We start from the raw sequence: 17,224 nt of genomic DNA, 5'->3' as shown, positions 1-17,224 counted from the left end.
GGGTGGGGGCAGAGGGCCTAGAGTGTGCTCCCAGGTGGGTGGGCCGGGCAGGGCGGTAGTACTGGTGGCTGGGCAGGTGCCAGGTTGGATGCAGACTCACATCATGGATCATGGTGGCAAGGCCCGGGTGGGCAGGAGTCTGGGAGGGGTCAGGGAGGCCACACAGGTCACACCTGGTCTGTGAAGTCCTAACCCTTGCCCATCAGGTCATTCTGGCCCATGGAGATGATGCGGCTCAGAGGCTGGCTCACTCAGCGCTTAGACTGCTCACCTTCTGAGGCCTTGGCCTCCATAGGAAATGCTGGCTGGCCTCCTGCCTTGTCCTTAATAGTGGCTCCAGCTGCTACCAAGTAGGCCAAGCCTTAAAGGGGCCATGGACTTCCACCTGTGTGCCCCGCCTCCTCACCCTTAATGGGGCCACGTGCTGGCACCAGAGACCTCTTTAAAAAGTGTTCTTCAAAGTATTTCAGAGCAAGGATGTTATATTGAAGATTAAGGTGCACCTGACTAAAGCCATCTTGGTCATATTTTCAATGGCCTTCTATGCACGTGAAAGTTAGACATTGAAAAGGAAGATCAAAGAAGAACCAATGCATTTATATTGCAATGCTGGTGAAGAATATTGAAATTACTATGAACTGCCAAAAGAACAAACAAATTTGGGTTAGAAGTACAGCCAGAATATTCCTTAGAAGCAAGGATGGTGAGACTTCCCCTCACTTACCTTGGACAGACTGTTAACGAGAGACCAGTCCCTGGAGGAGGAAGGACATCCTGCTTGGTGAAGAGAGAGGCAGTGAAAATGAGGTAGACCTTCAGTAAATGGATTGACACAGTGGCTGCAACAAGGGGCTCAAACATAACAACAATTGAGAGGATGGTGCAGGACTGGGTGTTGTTTCGTTCTATTGTCCATAGGGTAGCTAGGAGTTGGAACTGACTCAATGGCATCTAACAGCAGAAACAATGTTTCCACCCAGTACTAACAGGACTGGAAGTTTTCCAACCCCTCTCATCTCTCAATCCCAGGAACAGAGATGGCACCTTCTTTCTAGCTGTATTCCCAGTATCTAGAACAGAGCTCAGCAACGAAGTACCTAACAAACCTGAAGTAGCTGTTACTTAGCTCCATGCCTCATAGGCCTCAGTCCCCCAGCCCTAAAACAATGACATCAGTGTTGTTGTTTGTTGCCATCAAGCCGATTTCCACTTACACCTACCTCATACCTGCCTACCTAGAACCCCAACTTATGAAAATAAGCCAGAACAATGATTCCTTCCCACGGTGTCTGCAGACTATGACACACCACTCTGAAGGCACTGTCATGTAAATGTTGAACTGCTAGCTAAAAGGTTGACAGTTCAAACCCACCAGCTGTTTCAAGGGAAAATGATGAGGCTGTATGTTCCAATAATGTTGTACAACCTTGGAAAACTTACTGTGATAGTTTATTGTGCCAGCCTGGCCGATAAACACAAGTAGGATTAATTGAAGGGCGGAGGGATAAATGGCTCGGTGAGCCTCGCCTTGCTTGTTCCGTGCCTCAATTTAAAGGGGCACACTACCTGTGGGATGCCTAGCCTGTGGACTGTGTCACTGTAAGTTGAGGTCCCTTTAATCCCACACAATTGGAAAGTTCGTCTCTGGAGCTGGGGACCGACAGTTGGTGACAGTTGGTGACCTGCCTTGCTGTTTGCTGCCTTGGTATATATAGCCCAGTTTCTCTACAGGAAGGGACTGGCAACTGGCGGCTCTCAAGCCTTAAGGGACTGCTAGTGTCTCACTGCTTTTGTAATTTAACTGTTAATTTCTTGTATTATCTATCTGTATATAATTTAACGGTTCATTTCTTGTATTATATATCTATCTTTATAAATATATTTATATATAATTACTAGCAATCTGGTTTGTCTCTCTAGAGAACCCTGTCCAACACATTTACATACGGTCTCCACGAGTTGGAATTGACTGGACAGCAATGGGTTTGCTGCAACCAGAGAAAGAATGAGAGGGAAGTCTGAAAAAGAAGCACCGCCCTGCCCTCCATCTGGTAGTTTTGTAATTTCTTGCAGCATATGGTTCGAAGGGAACAGGGAATGAAGAAGCGGAGTGCATGGCACAATTGAGGGCTATTTGCTATTCTGACCAAGTGCCTCTGTGAGAAAAGGGCGGGGCGGGGTTAGGCTTGACCTGGGTCTTGATCAATGTCCAAGAACATATTTGGATTTCCAGAGTGGGGGAGGTTTCCCAAGTCAGGGTAGTAACAGGAGCTGACAGCTCTCACCTCTGACCCTGTGAACTCTGTTCAAAGAATCTTACCCTGGACTGGGTAAGAGGTGGGTGGTTAGGCAGAGAGACAGAGAGTCGAACTTCCTAGGGTTGTGTCTGGTCTAAAGGGTTTTGTAGACAGGAACTCTGGCTCTTTCCCAGCCTGAGCCTGAGCCCCTGAGCCTCCTCAACTCCACGCTCCCCCTTCCCCGGCCTCCACAGGGACACCTTCCAGAGTTCTTCCTGTACCCATATGTGGGTTTTGGCTCTTCCTCATTTTGGCTCTGCTCAGTGGCAGGGCATTTGAAGGGTGGTTGTGGGATTTGTACAGTTGCCATTAGGGTAAATGCATGATAATTTCCTAAATTTCTCCTCCTGCAGCTTTAGGCTATGTTTCCAAACTCCCTGTCCTCACAGAGACTCTGCAGAGGGTGCAATGGCTCTGATTCCACCTGGAAGTTCCTGGTTGAGCACATGGATGTCCCATCCCAGTGTAGCCATGGCACTGGGGATCGGGGTGCTAGGAGAGGGGCAAATGGGTCCCCCAAGGGAGATGAGTAGTGATCACAAAAATGACATACTTGTGGTCACCTACTAATTGTACATGGTGGTGCTTGCCCCTCTCAAGGTGGAAACATACAAATTCACCTATGCCTCTTCTCTAAAAGCAAGTGTACTTGCTTGTGACATGAGGTTTTAGAAAGTTCTTTCATTGGCCAAAAAGAAGGGTGGGTGATCCAACCCTTCAGTAGCTAATCAATCAGTGAGTATCTCAAGCTGATTTAGAGTAGTGTCCAGAGATCTAGTGGTGAAAGGGGGTAGGAAGCTGTGGGGGGCTGGCCAGCGAGAGAATACGGAGTAATTTGAGCCAGACAGAGTAATGAATGGGAGGCAGGATGGATATGGAAGGAATCTGGGGAACGAGTTTGGATCTGCCTCTTGATGGATCTCACCATTCTCTCTTTTCAACTGGACTTGTCCACCTGCTTCCAATGCAGCCTCAAGCTGCCTGCTCTGAGCTTCCAAACCACGCAAGCATCAATACAGACACACGCACACACAGGCGTGCACACACACATGTACAAATACACTCTCAAGAAGCAAAACCTACTTCTGGTGAATCCAGCCAATTCAGATGCATAGCAACCCTAGATGAAAGAGTAGAACTGACCCTATGGGTTTCTGACACTATAAATTTGTCCATTGTCAGACGGCCTCATCTTTCTCCCTCTCAGAGCAGCTAGTAGGTTTGAACTGCTTGCCTTGTGATTAGTAGTGGGATGCTTAACCCACAGCATCACCTAAGCTCCTTAGCAAGAAGGATATTACCACAACCACAGCCACCACCTCTTTTTTCTACTTTTCTGAGAGATAGGGAGGAAAGAGTGCTGTCCAGCATTCAGCTCCATTGAAAGAAAATGGGAGATCCAGGGTGATGAAAGCAGATGGCTGGAACATTCCAGCCTGGCATCCTGGGCCACCAGAAATATTCTCCCTTGTGGGATCTGTGAAGCAGGCACACTCAAAGACCACAGGGCCTTGGTCTTAGCTGTCGGCATTGGGGCTTGGGTTTCTTGGACCTGCTAGTTGTGGAGGGGCCATTTATAGAGAGCCTCTTCACCTAGCATCATGGCTGCTCAGGCATGATACCTCTGAGTCGTGTAATTTATATTTCATACACAATTGAAGCAGCTAATGGTGTCATTATCCAAGGGGGAAACAAGTTTGTTACAGTGTTAATTACATTGCAGGTGTGTTCCCTCTCCTTTGTCCCAAAGTGTTCCAGGGAAAGTTCCCAGGGAGCAGTCGAGTGGGTTTCCAAGAGAGTGGCTTTGGCAGGCTCCACCATGTCAGGGCTGAGGAGCAGTGGCAAGGCCAAGAGTGCTTTCTCTGACTTCGTTGTGGTTGTGTTGGGGCAGTGGGAGCAGAGGTGGCAGCTAAAGCAACCCAATGGTCTCGCCATCCTTTTCTCACCTGTGCGTGTGGAATCAGGCAGGGCTGGAGTGTGCCTGTTCAATGCTTAAGCTAATTTTGCTTGATAGGGGATGGTGGAGATTATGTGTAGGGGAAAGGAGGCAAGATTCAACCACTCGTAATCAAGACATCAGCAGAGGGGGGAACTAAGCCCGTAGTCTCCGCAGAGGGGGGAACTAAGCCCGTAGTCTCTGAGACTGGTCTGCTGAGATTTGAATTCCAGCTCCCCCTTTGATAACCTTGTCACTCCTGGGCCAGACGGCTTCACTTCTCTGTGCATTCATGTTCTCACCTATAGACGGGAGCTGATGAACTACCAATGGGTCAGTCAATTCCAAATCATAGTGAGCCTGTAGAACAGAGTGGATCCATTCTATAGGCGTTCCCATAGGCTGTGCCTGGTACTGGAGCAAATTGATGCATCATTCTCATGGGAAGCTGCTGAGGGTTTCTCTGAGCTTGTGGTAAATAGTCAAGGGCTTCTCTATTGCCCCACAAAAGCCACCAAAACTCCACTGGTCTTGAGTTTACCCAGATGCATAGCAGCTCAGCAGGATAAACGAATAACTGTCCCTGCAGATGTCCAACCCTGAAAAACCTTATGAGAGCAGACAGCCCCATCTTGATCCCGAAGAACAGCTGGTAGGTTTGAACTACCAACATTCTGGTTAGCAGTTCTAATGCTTCACCCACACCACCACTATTGGGATGGAATGAGTGAATATACATGCAATTCTTAGAACACTAGTACATAACATGCACTTAGTAATTGTGAGATATTGTGGTAGGAGGGGAGTCCAAAAACCAAACCAAACTCACTGCGATCATATCCACTCTGACTCAACATGACCTGAGTTCTACCCTATAGGACAGGGTCCAACTGCTCCTGTGGGTATTTGAGACTGTAACTTTATAGGATTGGAAAACCTCACTTTTTTCCCTAAGAGTAGCTGGTGGTTTTGAATTGTTGACTTTGGGATTAGCAGCCCAATATGTAATCGCCCACACCACTATTAAATGAGAGCAACAAGTTTCTGGCTTTTTCTGTGAGGTGGTCGAATTATATGCCATTCTTATATTTAAAGAAGGTAAATCTACTGAAACAGAACAATTGTCATGACTTTACAAAGAGAGGAGAGATGCCAATTTTAAGGATATATAGAGATGTAAGTCATCCCTGGATAGCACAAATGGTTAAATCCCTTGTCCATTAACAGAAACTTAGGAGGTTCAAGCGCACCCAGAAATACCTTGGAAGAAAAACCTAGCCATCTGTTTCTGAAAGGTTATGTCCATTGAATATCCTATGAATCACCATGAATCACAATCAACTCTGTGTCAAATAGTCATTTTAAATTTCAGGATGGTTCCTGAGAAGAAAGAAAAAAATCTAAGTTTTCCATTGAAGAGGTGGTTTGTGAGAGCACCTGGCCCATTCAAGCACAAAGACTGATGAGGAACTTCTGTGGGGTCACTGTAAACAGACCAGGCCATGCTTTCTCCAAATCTACTTTTGTTGGATGCTGTCAAGTTGGTTTCAACTCATAGCGACTCTATGTACAACTGAAAGAAACACTGCCTGCTCCTGTGCCATCCTCACAATTGTTATGTGTGTTAGACAGGGTTCTCTAGAGAGACAAAACCAGACTACTAGTAACTATATATATATTATATATTTATAAATTATATATATATTTATAAAGATGGATATATAACAAGAAAATGAACCATTATATTGTAGATAGATAGATAGATAATACAAGAAATTAACAGTTAAATTCTAAATTATAAAGCAGTGAGACACTAGCAGTCCTTTAAGTCTTGAGAGCTGCCAGTTTCTTTTCTGTAAGGAGAGTTGGGCTATTTATACCCAGGCAGCAAACAGCAAGGCAGGTCACCAACTGTCACCAACTGTCAGTACCCAGCTCCAGAGATGAGCATTCCAATCGAGCGTTCTTAAAGGGACCTTACCTTACAGTGACACAGTCCAGAGACTAGGTGTCCCACAGGTAGTGTACCCTTTAACTTGAGGCACAGAGCTAGCAAGGTGAGGCTCACGGAGCCATTTATTTCTCCGCCCTTCAATTAAACCTACTTGTGTTTATCGGCCAGGCTGGTAGAATAAACTATCACATTATGTCTTGCCCATTGTTGCAGAAACTGTGTCCATCCATCTTGGTGAGGACCTTCCTCTTTTTGGTGCCCCTTTACCAAGCATGATGGCCTTCTCCATGATGTTGCTTCTAATAACTCCTGATGTCTAAGTATGTGAGACAAAGTCTAGCCAGTGTTGCCTCTAAGGAGCATTCTGGATGCACTTCATTCAAGACAGATCTTGATCCTCAACTGAAATTCTTGCAGAGAGAGTGAAGCACACCTGATTTACCTAGAGTCTCGTTTCCCAAAGCAGGCCACACCACCCACCTGCTGGGCACTGACAAATCCAGGGATCTACAAAGCAGATAACTACATTTTATCCTGGATGGTGGGCTATAGTACAAAATTCTTTCATTGCCGGGGGACCTGAGTAATATTTTTTTTTCTGAAAAGAGGGCAGTAGGAAGAATACGTTGGGTCTAGAGCGGGAGCTAGAAACCTGTTTTTCTGCCAAGGAGCATGTGGTGATTTATAACATCATTCATGGGTTGCATACAGGTAAAATATTTATCGAACTCACCCCTAATGTGATGGCTACAAATGCTTTTCTTTGGTGATATATGTGATGCTGGCAGGTATTGATGATTTGTGGGGTCATATACAACCCTTGGGCCATACGTTGGTCTAGGGTAATGGATCTCAACCGGTGGGTTGTGACTTCTTTGGGGGTCGAATGACACTTTCACAGGGGTTGCCTGATTCACCACAGTAGCAAAATTACAGTGATGAATTAGCAATGAAATAATTTTATGATCAAGGGTGACCACAAACTGAGGAACTATATGAAAAATCACGGCATTGGGAAGGTTGAGAACCACTGGTCTAGGGAATGGTTGGGATCCCCATGTAGGACACACATGAACTTCATAGACAGGCAGTGTAGGGCTTGGGTTTCATTGGAGAGGAAAGAACTATTGATCATGTTTCAAGAGAAAACAAATCTGAAAGAAAATGCAATTGTGGATGAAAACCAAACAAAAGACAAACTCTTGAATGATTTCTGTGTGCTAGAGAGATGAATTGCAATCAAGAAAATTAAATGATATATCTTAGGGGTCCCGCAGACAACAAACCATGCAGAGGTTTAATTAAAGAGAGTTTAATGAAGTCTATTCACGGTGGTGGGGATGGGGTTAAGGAAACCAACAAAAGATAGGGAGGCCCCAAGGGGCTAACAATAGCATAAAGCTGTTGCCACGTGTCCTATGGAATTTTCTCTTCAGCTTTTTGACTTCATCATTTCTTCTAATTATCTTAGCTACTCTATGATGTAGAGCAATTCTGACTCATAGGAATTTTCTACTACTGTCCTCTCCCAATTTCCTTTATTTTTCACCTTCTCCATATGTGTTAAAAATATGTAGTATTTCATCAGAATGTACTATGCTCTAAACCAGTGGTTCTCAACCTTGCTAATACCTTGGCACACTAATGAAGTTCCTGATGTTGTGGTGAACATCCATCCATAAAATTATTTTCATTACTACTTCATAGCTGTAATTCTGCAACTATTAAGAATAAGGCGACCCCTGTGAATGGGTAGTTCGACCCCCAAAAGCGGTCCCGATCCACAGGTTGAGAACTGCTGCTCTAAACTAAGAGGTGTTTCTTTTAAGATATATTTCAGTATATTGTTAGATGCTCAATTCTTGTTTTGGTTGTTGTTAGTTGCCATCGAGTGGGTTTCAACTCTTAACAACTCTATACAGAATACAATGCAATGTTGCCCCATCCTGTGCCATCCTCACAGTGGTTCCTTTGCTTGCTCTGATTGCTCCAGCCACTGTACTATTCTGTCCTGTTGTGGATTATCTCTTTTTTGCTGCCCTTTTACTGTACCAACATTTGTGTCTTCCTCTAGGACAGTGGTTTTCAACCTACTTAATGCCACGACCCTTTCATACACTTCCTCATGTAGTTGTGACTACCTAACCATAAAATTATATTCGTTACTACTTCATAACTCTAGTTTTGCTACTGTTATGAATCATGCCACCCCTGTATATGGGTCAGCTCACCCCCGAGGGGGTCAAAACCCACATGTTGAGAATCGCTGCTCTAAATTTAGAGGAGTTTCTCTTAAGATCTATGTCACCACACTGTTAGAAGCTCAAGTCCATTTGTTGGTGGTGGTGGTGGTGCCGTCGAGTAGGTACTTCTCATAGCAACTCTGTGCACAATATAATGAAACACCGCCTTGTCCTGTGCCCTCCTCACAGGGGTTCTTTGCTTGTGCTCATTGTGGCAGCCACTGTGCGAATCCAACTGTGGGTAGCTGCCTCTTTTTTGTGGCCCTTCTACTGTACCAAGATTTGTGTCTTCCTCTAGGGCAGTGGTTGTCAAATGTCCTAATGCCACAACCATTTCATGCCATTCCTATGTAGTGGTGACATACTACCAAGCATAAAATATTTTCATTGCTACATCACAACTATAATTTTGTCTCTGTTATGAATCAGGCCACCCATGTGAAAGGTTCGTTAGTCTCCACAGTTTGAGAATCACTGGTCTAAACTAACAGGAGTTTCTCTTAAGGTCTACTTCAGAATATTCTTAGAAGCACAAGTCCTGTTTTTTTATTGTTTGGTGCCTTTGAGTGTGTGCTGGCTCATAGCAACTCTATGCAAGATATAATGAAACGAGGACCCATCTTGTGCCATCCTCACAGTGGTTATTTTGCTTGTGCTCAGTGTTACAGCCAATGTGCTAATCCCACTTCCGGGGGTTGCCTCTCTTTTGTTTCCCCTCTACTGTACCAAGACTTGTGTCTTCCTCTAGGACAGTGGTTCTCAAATTTACTAATGCCATGACCCTTTCACACATCTCCTCATGTAGTGATGAACCCCCCAATCATAAAATTTTCATTGCTACTTCATAACTTTAATTTTGCTACAGTTATGAATTGGGCCTCCACTGTGAAAGGGTTATTCAAACCCCCATGGTGTCGCGAGCCACTGGTTGAGAACCACTTCTCTAAATTGAGGAGTTTCTTTTGGGATCTACTTCATCATATTGTGAGAAGCACAAGTCCTGTAGTTATTGTTATTAGGTGTTGTCCAGAGGGTTTTGGCTCACAGCAACTCAATGCACAATATAATGAAATTCTGCCCCCACCTGTGCCATCCTCGCAGTGGTTCTTTGCTTGCGCTCATTGTTGCAGCCACTGTGCTAATCCATCATTTTCAGGTCTTCCTCTCATTTGCTGCCCTTCTACTCTACCAATATTTCTGTCTTCCTTTAGGGCAGTGGTTCTCAACCTTCCTAATTCCATGACCCTTTCATACAGTTCCCAATGTAGTGGTGGGCCCCCAGTCATAAAACTTTCTTTGCTGCTATTTCATAGCTATAATTTTGCTACTCTTATGAATCAAGCAACACTTGTGAAAGGTTCACCCACTCACTCCCCAAAAGGGTTCATGATCCACAGGTTGAGGAGTTTTAGCAACTCTATGCACAATAGAATGAAATGCTGGCACATCATGTGCCATCATCACAATTGTTCTTTGATGACACTCATTGTTGCAGCCACTGTGCTATTCCGTCTTGTAGGGTCTGCCTCTCATTTGCTACCCGTTTGCAGTACTACGCTTTGTGTCTTCCTCTAGGGCAGTGGTTCTCAACCGTCCTAATGTCAAAACGCTTTCATACAGTTCCTCATATAATGATGAATTCTCAATCATAAAAACATTTTCATTACTACTTCTTAACGGTAATTCTGCCACAGTTATGACTCTGGCCACTACTGTGAAAAGGTAATTCGGCACCCTCAAAAGTGTCACGGCCCACAGGTTGAGAACCACTGTTCTAAACTAAGATGAGATTCTCTTAAAATCTACTTGAGCTTATAGTTAGAAGCACATGTACTGTGGTTATTTCTGTTAGGTGCTGTCCAGTGTGTTTCAGTTCATAGCAAATCTGTGAAAAATATAATGAAATACTGCCCCATCCTGTGCCACCCTCACAGTGGTTCTTTGCTTGCACTCATTGCTGCAGCCACTGATCTAATCCATCTTCTAGGGGCTGCCACTTTTTTGTTGCCCTTCTACAGTACCAAGATTTGTGTCTTCCTCTAGGGCAGGGGTTCTCCATCTTCCTAAAGCAACAACCATTTCATACCGACCCTCATGTAGTAATGATCACCCAAACATTAAATTATTTTCATTGCTACTTCAAAACGGTAATTTTCCTACTGTTAGGAATGAGCCACCCCTGTTAAAGCATCATTCGACACCCCAAAGAGGTTGCAACCAACAGGTTGAGAATTGCTGCTCTAAACTAATAGGAGTTTCACTTAAGGTCTTCTGCAGCATATTATTAGAAGAACAAATTCTTTTGTTGTTGTTGTTAGGTGCTGTCGGGGGCGGGGGAGGTTACTCATCGCAGCTCTATAACCAATATAATGAAAGGCTGCCCTCTCCTCTGCCATCCTCACAGTGGTTCATTTGCTTGCACTCATGGCTGCAGCCACTGTGCTATTCCATCTTATTTGGACTGCCTCCTTTTTGCTGCCCTTCTACTGTACCAAGCTTTCTGTCTTCCTCCAGGGCAGGGGTTCTCTACCTTCCTAATTCCACGGCCCTTTCATACAGTTCCTCATGGAGTGGTGCTCACCCAACAATAAAATTGTGTTCATTTCTACCTCATTAACTGTAATTTTCTACTGTTATCAATTGGCCCGCACTTGTGAATGGATCATTAGTCCCCCCAAAGTGGTCACCGCCCACAGGTGGAGAACTGCTGCTGTAAACTAAGAGGAGTTTTTCTTAAGATATAGTTAAGCACTTTGTTAGGCGCATAAGTCATTTTGTTATGGTTTTTAGATGCTGTCGAGTGGGTTTAGGCTCATAGCAACTCTGCGTGCCATACAATGAAACGCTGCCCCATTCTTTGCCATTCTCACAGTGGTCCTTTGCTTGTGCTCACTGCTGTATCTATTCCATCTTGTAGGGGCTGCCTAACTTTTGATGCCCTTCTGCTGTACCAACATTTGTGTCTTCCTCTGGGACAATGTTTCTCAAACATCCTAATTCTGTGTCCATTTCATACAGTTCCTGGTGTAGTAGTGGACCCCAATCATAAAATTATATTCTTTACTATTTCATAACTGTAATTTTGCTATTGTTATGAATCAGGGCATCACTGTGACAGGGTGTTTCTACACACTCCCCCACCCGAAAGTGTTCATGGCGCAAGGTTGAGAGCCCTGGTGTAAACTGAGAAGCGTTTCTCTTAAGATCGACATCAGCATATTGTTAAACACACAAGTCCTGATGTAATTGTTATTAAGATCCATCGAGTGGGTTTTGGCTCATTGCATCTCTATGCACAATATAATGAAATGCTGCCCAGACCTGTGCCATCCTGACAGTGGTTCTTTGCTAGTCCTCATTGTTGGAGCCACTATTGTAACCATATTTTGGGGTGCTGGCTCTTATTTGTTGCCTTTCTACTCTACCAAGATTTGCATCTTCCTCTAGGGCAATGGTCCTCAACCTTCCTTTTGCCACGACCCTTTCATACTGTACCTCATATAGTGGTGACTGCTAAATCATAAAATTATTTCCATTGCTACTTCATAACTCTAATTTTTCTACTGTAATGACTGGGCCACCACTATGAAAGGGTCGTTAATCCCCCAAAGGGCTCATCACCCACAAGTTGAGAACCGCTGTGCTAAACTAATAGGAGTTTCTCTTAAGGTCTACTTCCGCATATTGTAAGAAACACAAGTCCTGTTGTTTTGTTGTTAGGTGCTGTCGAGTGGTTTTGACTCATAGCAACTCTGTGCTCAATATAATGTAATGCTGACCATCTTGTGCCATCTTCACAGTGTTCCCTTAGCTGTGCTCACTATTACAGCGACTGTTATTCCAATAATTCGGGCTGACTATATTTTGCGGCCCTTCAACTGCATCAAGATTTGTGTCTTCCTGAAGAACTGTGGTTTTCAACATTACTAATGCCATTACCCTTTCATACAGTTGCTCATGTAGTCTTGACCCCCAACCAAAAATTATTTTATTGCTACTTCACAACGTAACTTTGCTACAGTAATAAATTGGGCCACAGCTATGAAAAGGTTGTTTGGCCCCCTAAGAGGTCATGACCCACAGGTTGAGGACCACTGCTCTAACTAAGAGGAGTTTCTCTTAAAGTCTACTTCAGCATATTGTTAGAAACACAAGTACTGTTGTTATTGTTGTTGGGTACTGTTGAGAGGGTTTTGCTCATAGCCACTCTATGCACAATGCAATGAAACGCTGCCCCTCCTCTGCAATACTCACAGTGCTTTATTTGCTGGTGCTCATTATTGCAGCCACTGTGCATATCCATCTTATTCGGGCTGGCTCTCGTTTGCTGCCCTTTTACTGTACCATGAACCCTTCATACAGTTTCTCATGTAGTGGTGACCCACAAATGTAAAATTATTTTCATTGCTCCTTCATAACTGTAATTTTGCTACTGTTATGAATTGGGTCATGCCTATGTGAGGGTCACTTGACCCCACCAAAGAATTTACAACTAACAAGGTGAGAACCGCTGATCTAAACTAAGAGGAGTTTCTCTCAAGGTCTAGTTCAGTATATTGTTAGATGCATGAGTCCCCTTATTGTTGTTTGGGGAATTGAGTGGGTTTTAGCTCATGCACAATATAATGAAACCCTGGCTAGTCTTGCACCATTCTCACAGTGGTCCTTGCTTGTGTTCACTGTTGCATCCACAGAGCTAATCCATCTTGCTGGGGACTGCCTCTCTTTTGCTGCCCTTCTCCTGCACCACGTTTTGTGTCTTTCTCTGGGGCAGAGGCTATCAACCTTCCTAATGTCAGAACCCTTTAATACCATTCCTCATGTAGTGGTGACCCCAATCATAAAAGTAATTTCATTACTACTTTATAAATCTTATTTTGCTCTTGTCATGAATGGGCCACACCTGTGAGTGTTGTTCAACCTCCAAAATGGTTGTGACAGAGTTTGAAAATTGCTGCTCTAAAAGAAGAAGTGTTTCTATTAAGATGTAGTTCAGCACATTTTGAGAAGCACACATCCAGTTATTATTTTTAGGTGCCTTGGAGTGGGTTTTGTTTCACAGCAAACCTGTGCACAATATAATGAAACACTGGTCAGGCCTGTGCCATCCTCACAGTGGTTCTTTGCTTACGATCATTGGTACAGCCATTGTGCAAATCAATCTTGTTGGGGCTTCCTCTCTTTGGCTGCCCGTCTACTGTACTTGTGTCTTCGCCTAGGACAGTGGTTCTCAACCTATTTCTATGACCCTTCCATATAGTTCCCAATGTGTAGTGGTGGTCCACAAATCATAATTTTTTTCTACTGCTATTTCATAATTATAATTTTGCTACTGTTATGAATCCGTCCACCACTGTGAAAGGGTCGATCGACCAACCGAAGTGATCACGACCCACAACTTGATAACTATTTCTCTAAACTATGAGCAGTTTCTCCTATGGTCTAGTTGAGCATATTGCTAGATGCACGAGTCCTGCTCTTATTGTTGTTAGGGGCTGTCGAGTGGTTTGGCTCATAGCAACTCTATGCACAATATCATGAAACACTGTCCTGTCCTCTGCCATTCTCACAGTTTTCATTTGCTTTCACTCATTGTTGCAGTCACTGTGCTAATCCATTTTTTGGGGACTGACTCTCATTTGCTGACCTTCTACTCTACCAAGGTTTCTTTCTTCCTCTAGAGCAGTGGTTCTCATCCTTCCGAATGCCACGACCTTTTCAGACTGTTCCTCATGTATTTGTGACTCCCCAGTGATAAAATTATTCTCATTGCTTCTTCATAACTTTAATTTTGCTACAGTTTTTTACTTGGCCACCCCTGTGAAAAGGTTGTGTCCCCAAAGGGGTCGTGACCCACAGGTTCAGAACAACTGCTCTAAACTAAGTGGAATTTTCATAAGCTTTAGTTAGGCACATTGTTAGATGCACAAGGCCTGTTGTTATTATTTTCAGGTGCCCTGGAGTGGTTTTTGGTTCATAGCAACCCTGTGAACAATATGATGAAATGCTGTCCAGGCTTTGGACAGCCTCGCAGTGGAACTTAGCTTGCGCTCATTGTTGCAGCCACTGTGCTAATCAATTTTCTGGGCTTACTCTCTTTTGCTGCCTTTCTACTGTACTTGTGTCTTCCTCTAGAACAGTGGTTCTAAACCTTCCTATTTCCACGATCCTTCCGTACACTTCCCAATGTGTAGTGGTGGTCCCCAAATCATAATTTTTTCTATTGCTATTTCATAACTGTAGTTTTCTATTGTTATGAATCCGGCCACCGTTATGAAAGCGTCTTTCAACCAACCTTGGTGGTCAGGACTCAGAGGTTGTGCACCACTGCTCTAAACTAAGAGTACTTTATCTCATGGTCTAGTTCAGCATATTGTTAGATGCACAACTCCTGTTCTTATTGTTGTTAGGGGCTGTCGAGTGGGTTTGGCTCACAGCAACTCTATGCACAATAATATGAAACACTGTCCCATCCTATGCCATCCTCGCAGTTTTCATTTGCCGTCGCTCATTTTTCCAGTCAATGTTCTAATCTACCTTTTAGGGGACTGCCTCTTGTTTGCTGCCCTTCTACTCTACAAAGATTCCTTTCTTCCTTTAGAGCAGTGGTTCTCAACCTTTCGAATGCCACGACCTTTTTAGACTGTACTTCAGGTATTGGTGATCCCCCAGTAATAAAATAATTTTCATTGCTACTTCATTACTTTAATTTTGCTACAGTTTTGAACTGGGCCACGCCTGTGACAAGGTCGTTTGTCCCCCAAAGGGGTTGCAAACCACAGGTTTAGAACTGCTGCTCTAAGTTAAGTGGAGTTTTCTTACGATATAGGTAGCCACAGTGGTCGACGCACAAGTCCTGTTGTTAATTTTAGGTGCCAAGGAGTGAGTTTCGGTTCATCGCAACCCTGTGCACAATATAATGAAACGTTGCTTTGGCTTGTGCCATCGTCACAGTAGTTCTTTGCTTCTGCTCATTGTTGCTGTAACTCTGCTAATCAATCTTGTAGGGGCTTCCTCTCTTGCTGCCCTTCTACTGTACTTGTTTCTTCTTCTAGGACAGTGGTTCTCAACCTTCCTCTTTCCACCACCATTCCATAAACTTCCCAATGTGTAATGGTGGTCCCCAAATCATAAAATATTTTCTATTGCTACTTCATAACTGTGATTTTGTAATTGGTATGAATCTGGACACCGCTGAGAATGGGTCATTCAACCAACAAAGTGGTCATGACTCAGGTTGAGAACTGCTGCTCTAAACGAAGAGTAGTTTATCATGTGGTGTAGTTCAGCACATTGTTAGATGCACGAGTCATGTTCTGATTGTTGTTAGTGGCTGTCGAGTAGGTTTGGCTGAATGCAACTGTATGCACAATATCATGAAACGCTGTCCCATCCTCACACTTTTCTTTTGCTTTTGCTCATTGTTGCACTCACTGTGCTGACCCATCTTTTCGTGGACTCCCTGTCGTTTGCTGACCTTCTATTCTACCAAGATTTCTTTCTTCCATTAGAGCAGTGGTTCTCAACCTCCTGAATGCCATGACGTTTTCAGACTGTTCCTCTTGTACTGCTGACCCCGGTCATAAATTTATTTTCATTGCAACTTCATAATAGTAATTGTGTTACAGTTTTGAACTTGGCCACCCTTGTGAAAAGGCCATTTGTCCACCCCAAAATGGTCACGACCCACAGGTTCAGAACTGCTGCTGTAAACTAAGTGAAGTTTTGCTTAAGATAGAATTAGACACATTGTTAGATGCACAAATACTGTTGTTATTATTTTATGTGTCCTGGATTGGGTTTCTGTCCATAGCAACCCTGTGAACAATATAATGAAACGTTGCCCCGGCTTCTGACATCCTTGAAATGGTTCTTTGCGTATGCTCAATGTTGCAGCCACTGTGCTAATAAATCTTGCAGGGGCTTGCTCTTTTTTGCTGCCCTTTTACTGTACTCGTGTCTTACTCTAGAACAGTGGTTCTCAACCTTCCTATTTCCACAACCCTTCCATACCCTTCAAAATGTGCAGTGCTGGTCCCCCAAACATAATTTTTTCTATTGATATTTCAAAATTGTAAATTTGCCACTGTTATGAATCAGGCCATCTCTTTGAAAGGGTTGTTCGAACAAACAAAGTGGTCTAGACACACAGGTTGAGAACTGTTGATCAAAAAAGGTGTAGTTTCTCCTATGATCTAGTCCAGCATTTTGTGAAATGCACAAGACCTGTTCTTATTGTTGTTAGGGGCTGTCAAGTGGGGTTGGCTCAAAGCAACTCTATGCACAATATCATGAAATGCTGTCCTGTCCTCACTATTTTCTTTTGCTTTCACTCATTTTTGCAATCACTGTGCTGATCCATCTTTTTGGGAACTGCCTCTCATTTGCTGACTTTCTACTCTACTGAGATTTCATTCTTCCTCTAGTGCATTGCTTCTCAACCTTCTGAATGCCACGACCTTTTCAGACTGTTCCTCGTGTATTGGTGAACCCCCAGTCATAAAATTATTTTCATTGCTACTTCGTAACTAATTTTGCTACAGTTTTGAATTTGGCCACCCCTGTGAAAAGATCATTTCCCCCCCCCCCAAATGGGCCGCGACACAGAGTTTTATAACGGCTGCTCTAAATTAAGTGCAGTATTTCTTAAGTTATAGTTAAGCACATTTTTAGATACACAAGTCCTGTTATTATTTTTAGGTGTCCTGGCATGGGTTTTGGTTCATATAACTCTGTGCACGATATAATGAAACACTGCCTGGGTTTGTGCCATACTCACAGTCGTTTTTGGGTT

This window comes from Tenrec ecaudatus, chromosome 15 (genome assembly GCF_050624435.1).
Source record: "Tenrec ecaudatus isolate mTenEca1 chromosome 15, mTenEca1.hap1, whole genome shotgun sequence".
Lineage (NCBI taxonomy): Eukaryota > Metazoa > Chordata > Mammalia > Afrosoricida > Tenrecidae > Tenrec > Tenrec ecaudatus.
This window is presented reverse-complemented; position numbering follows the sequence as displayed.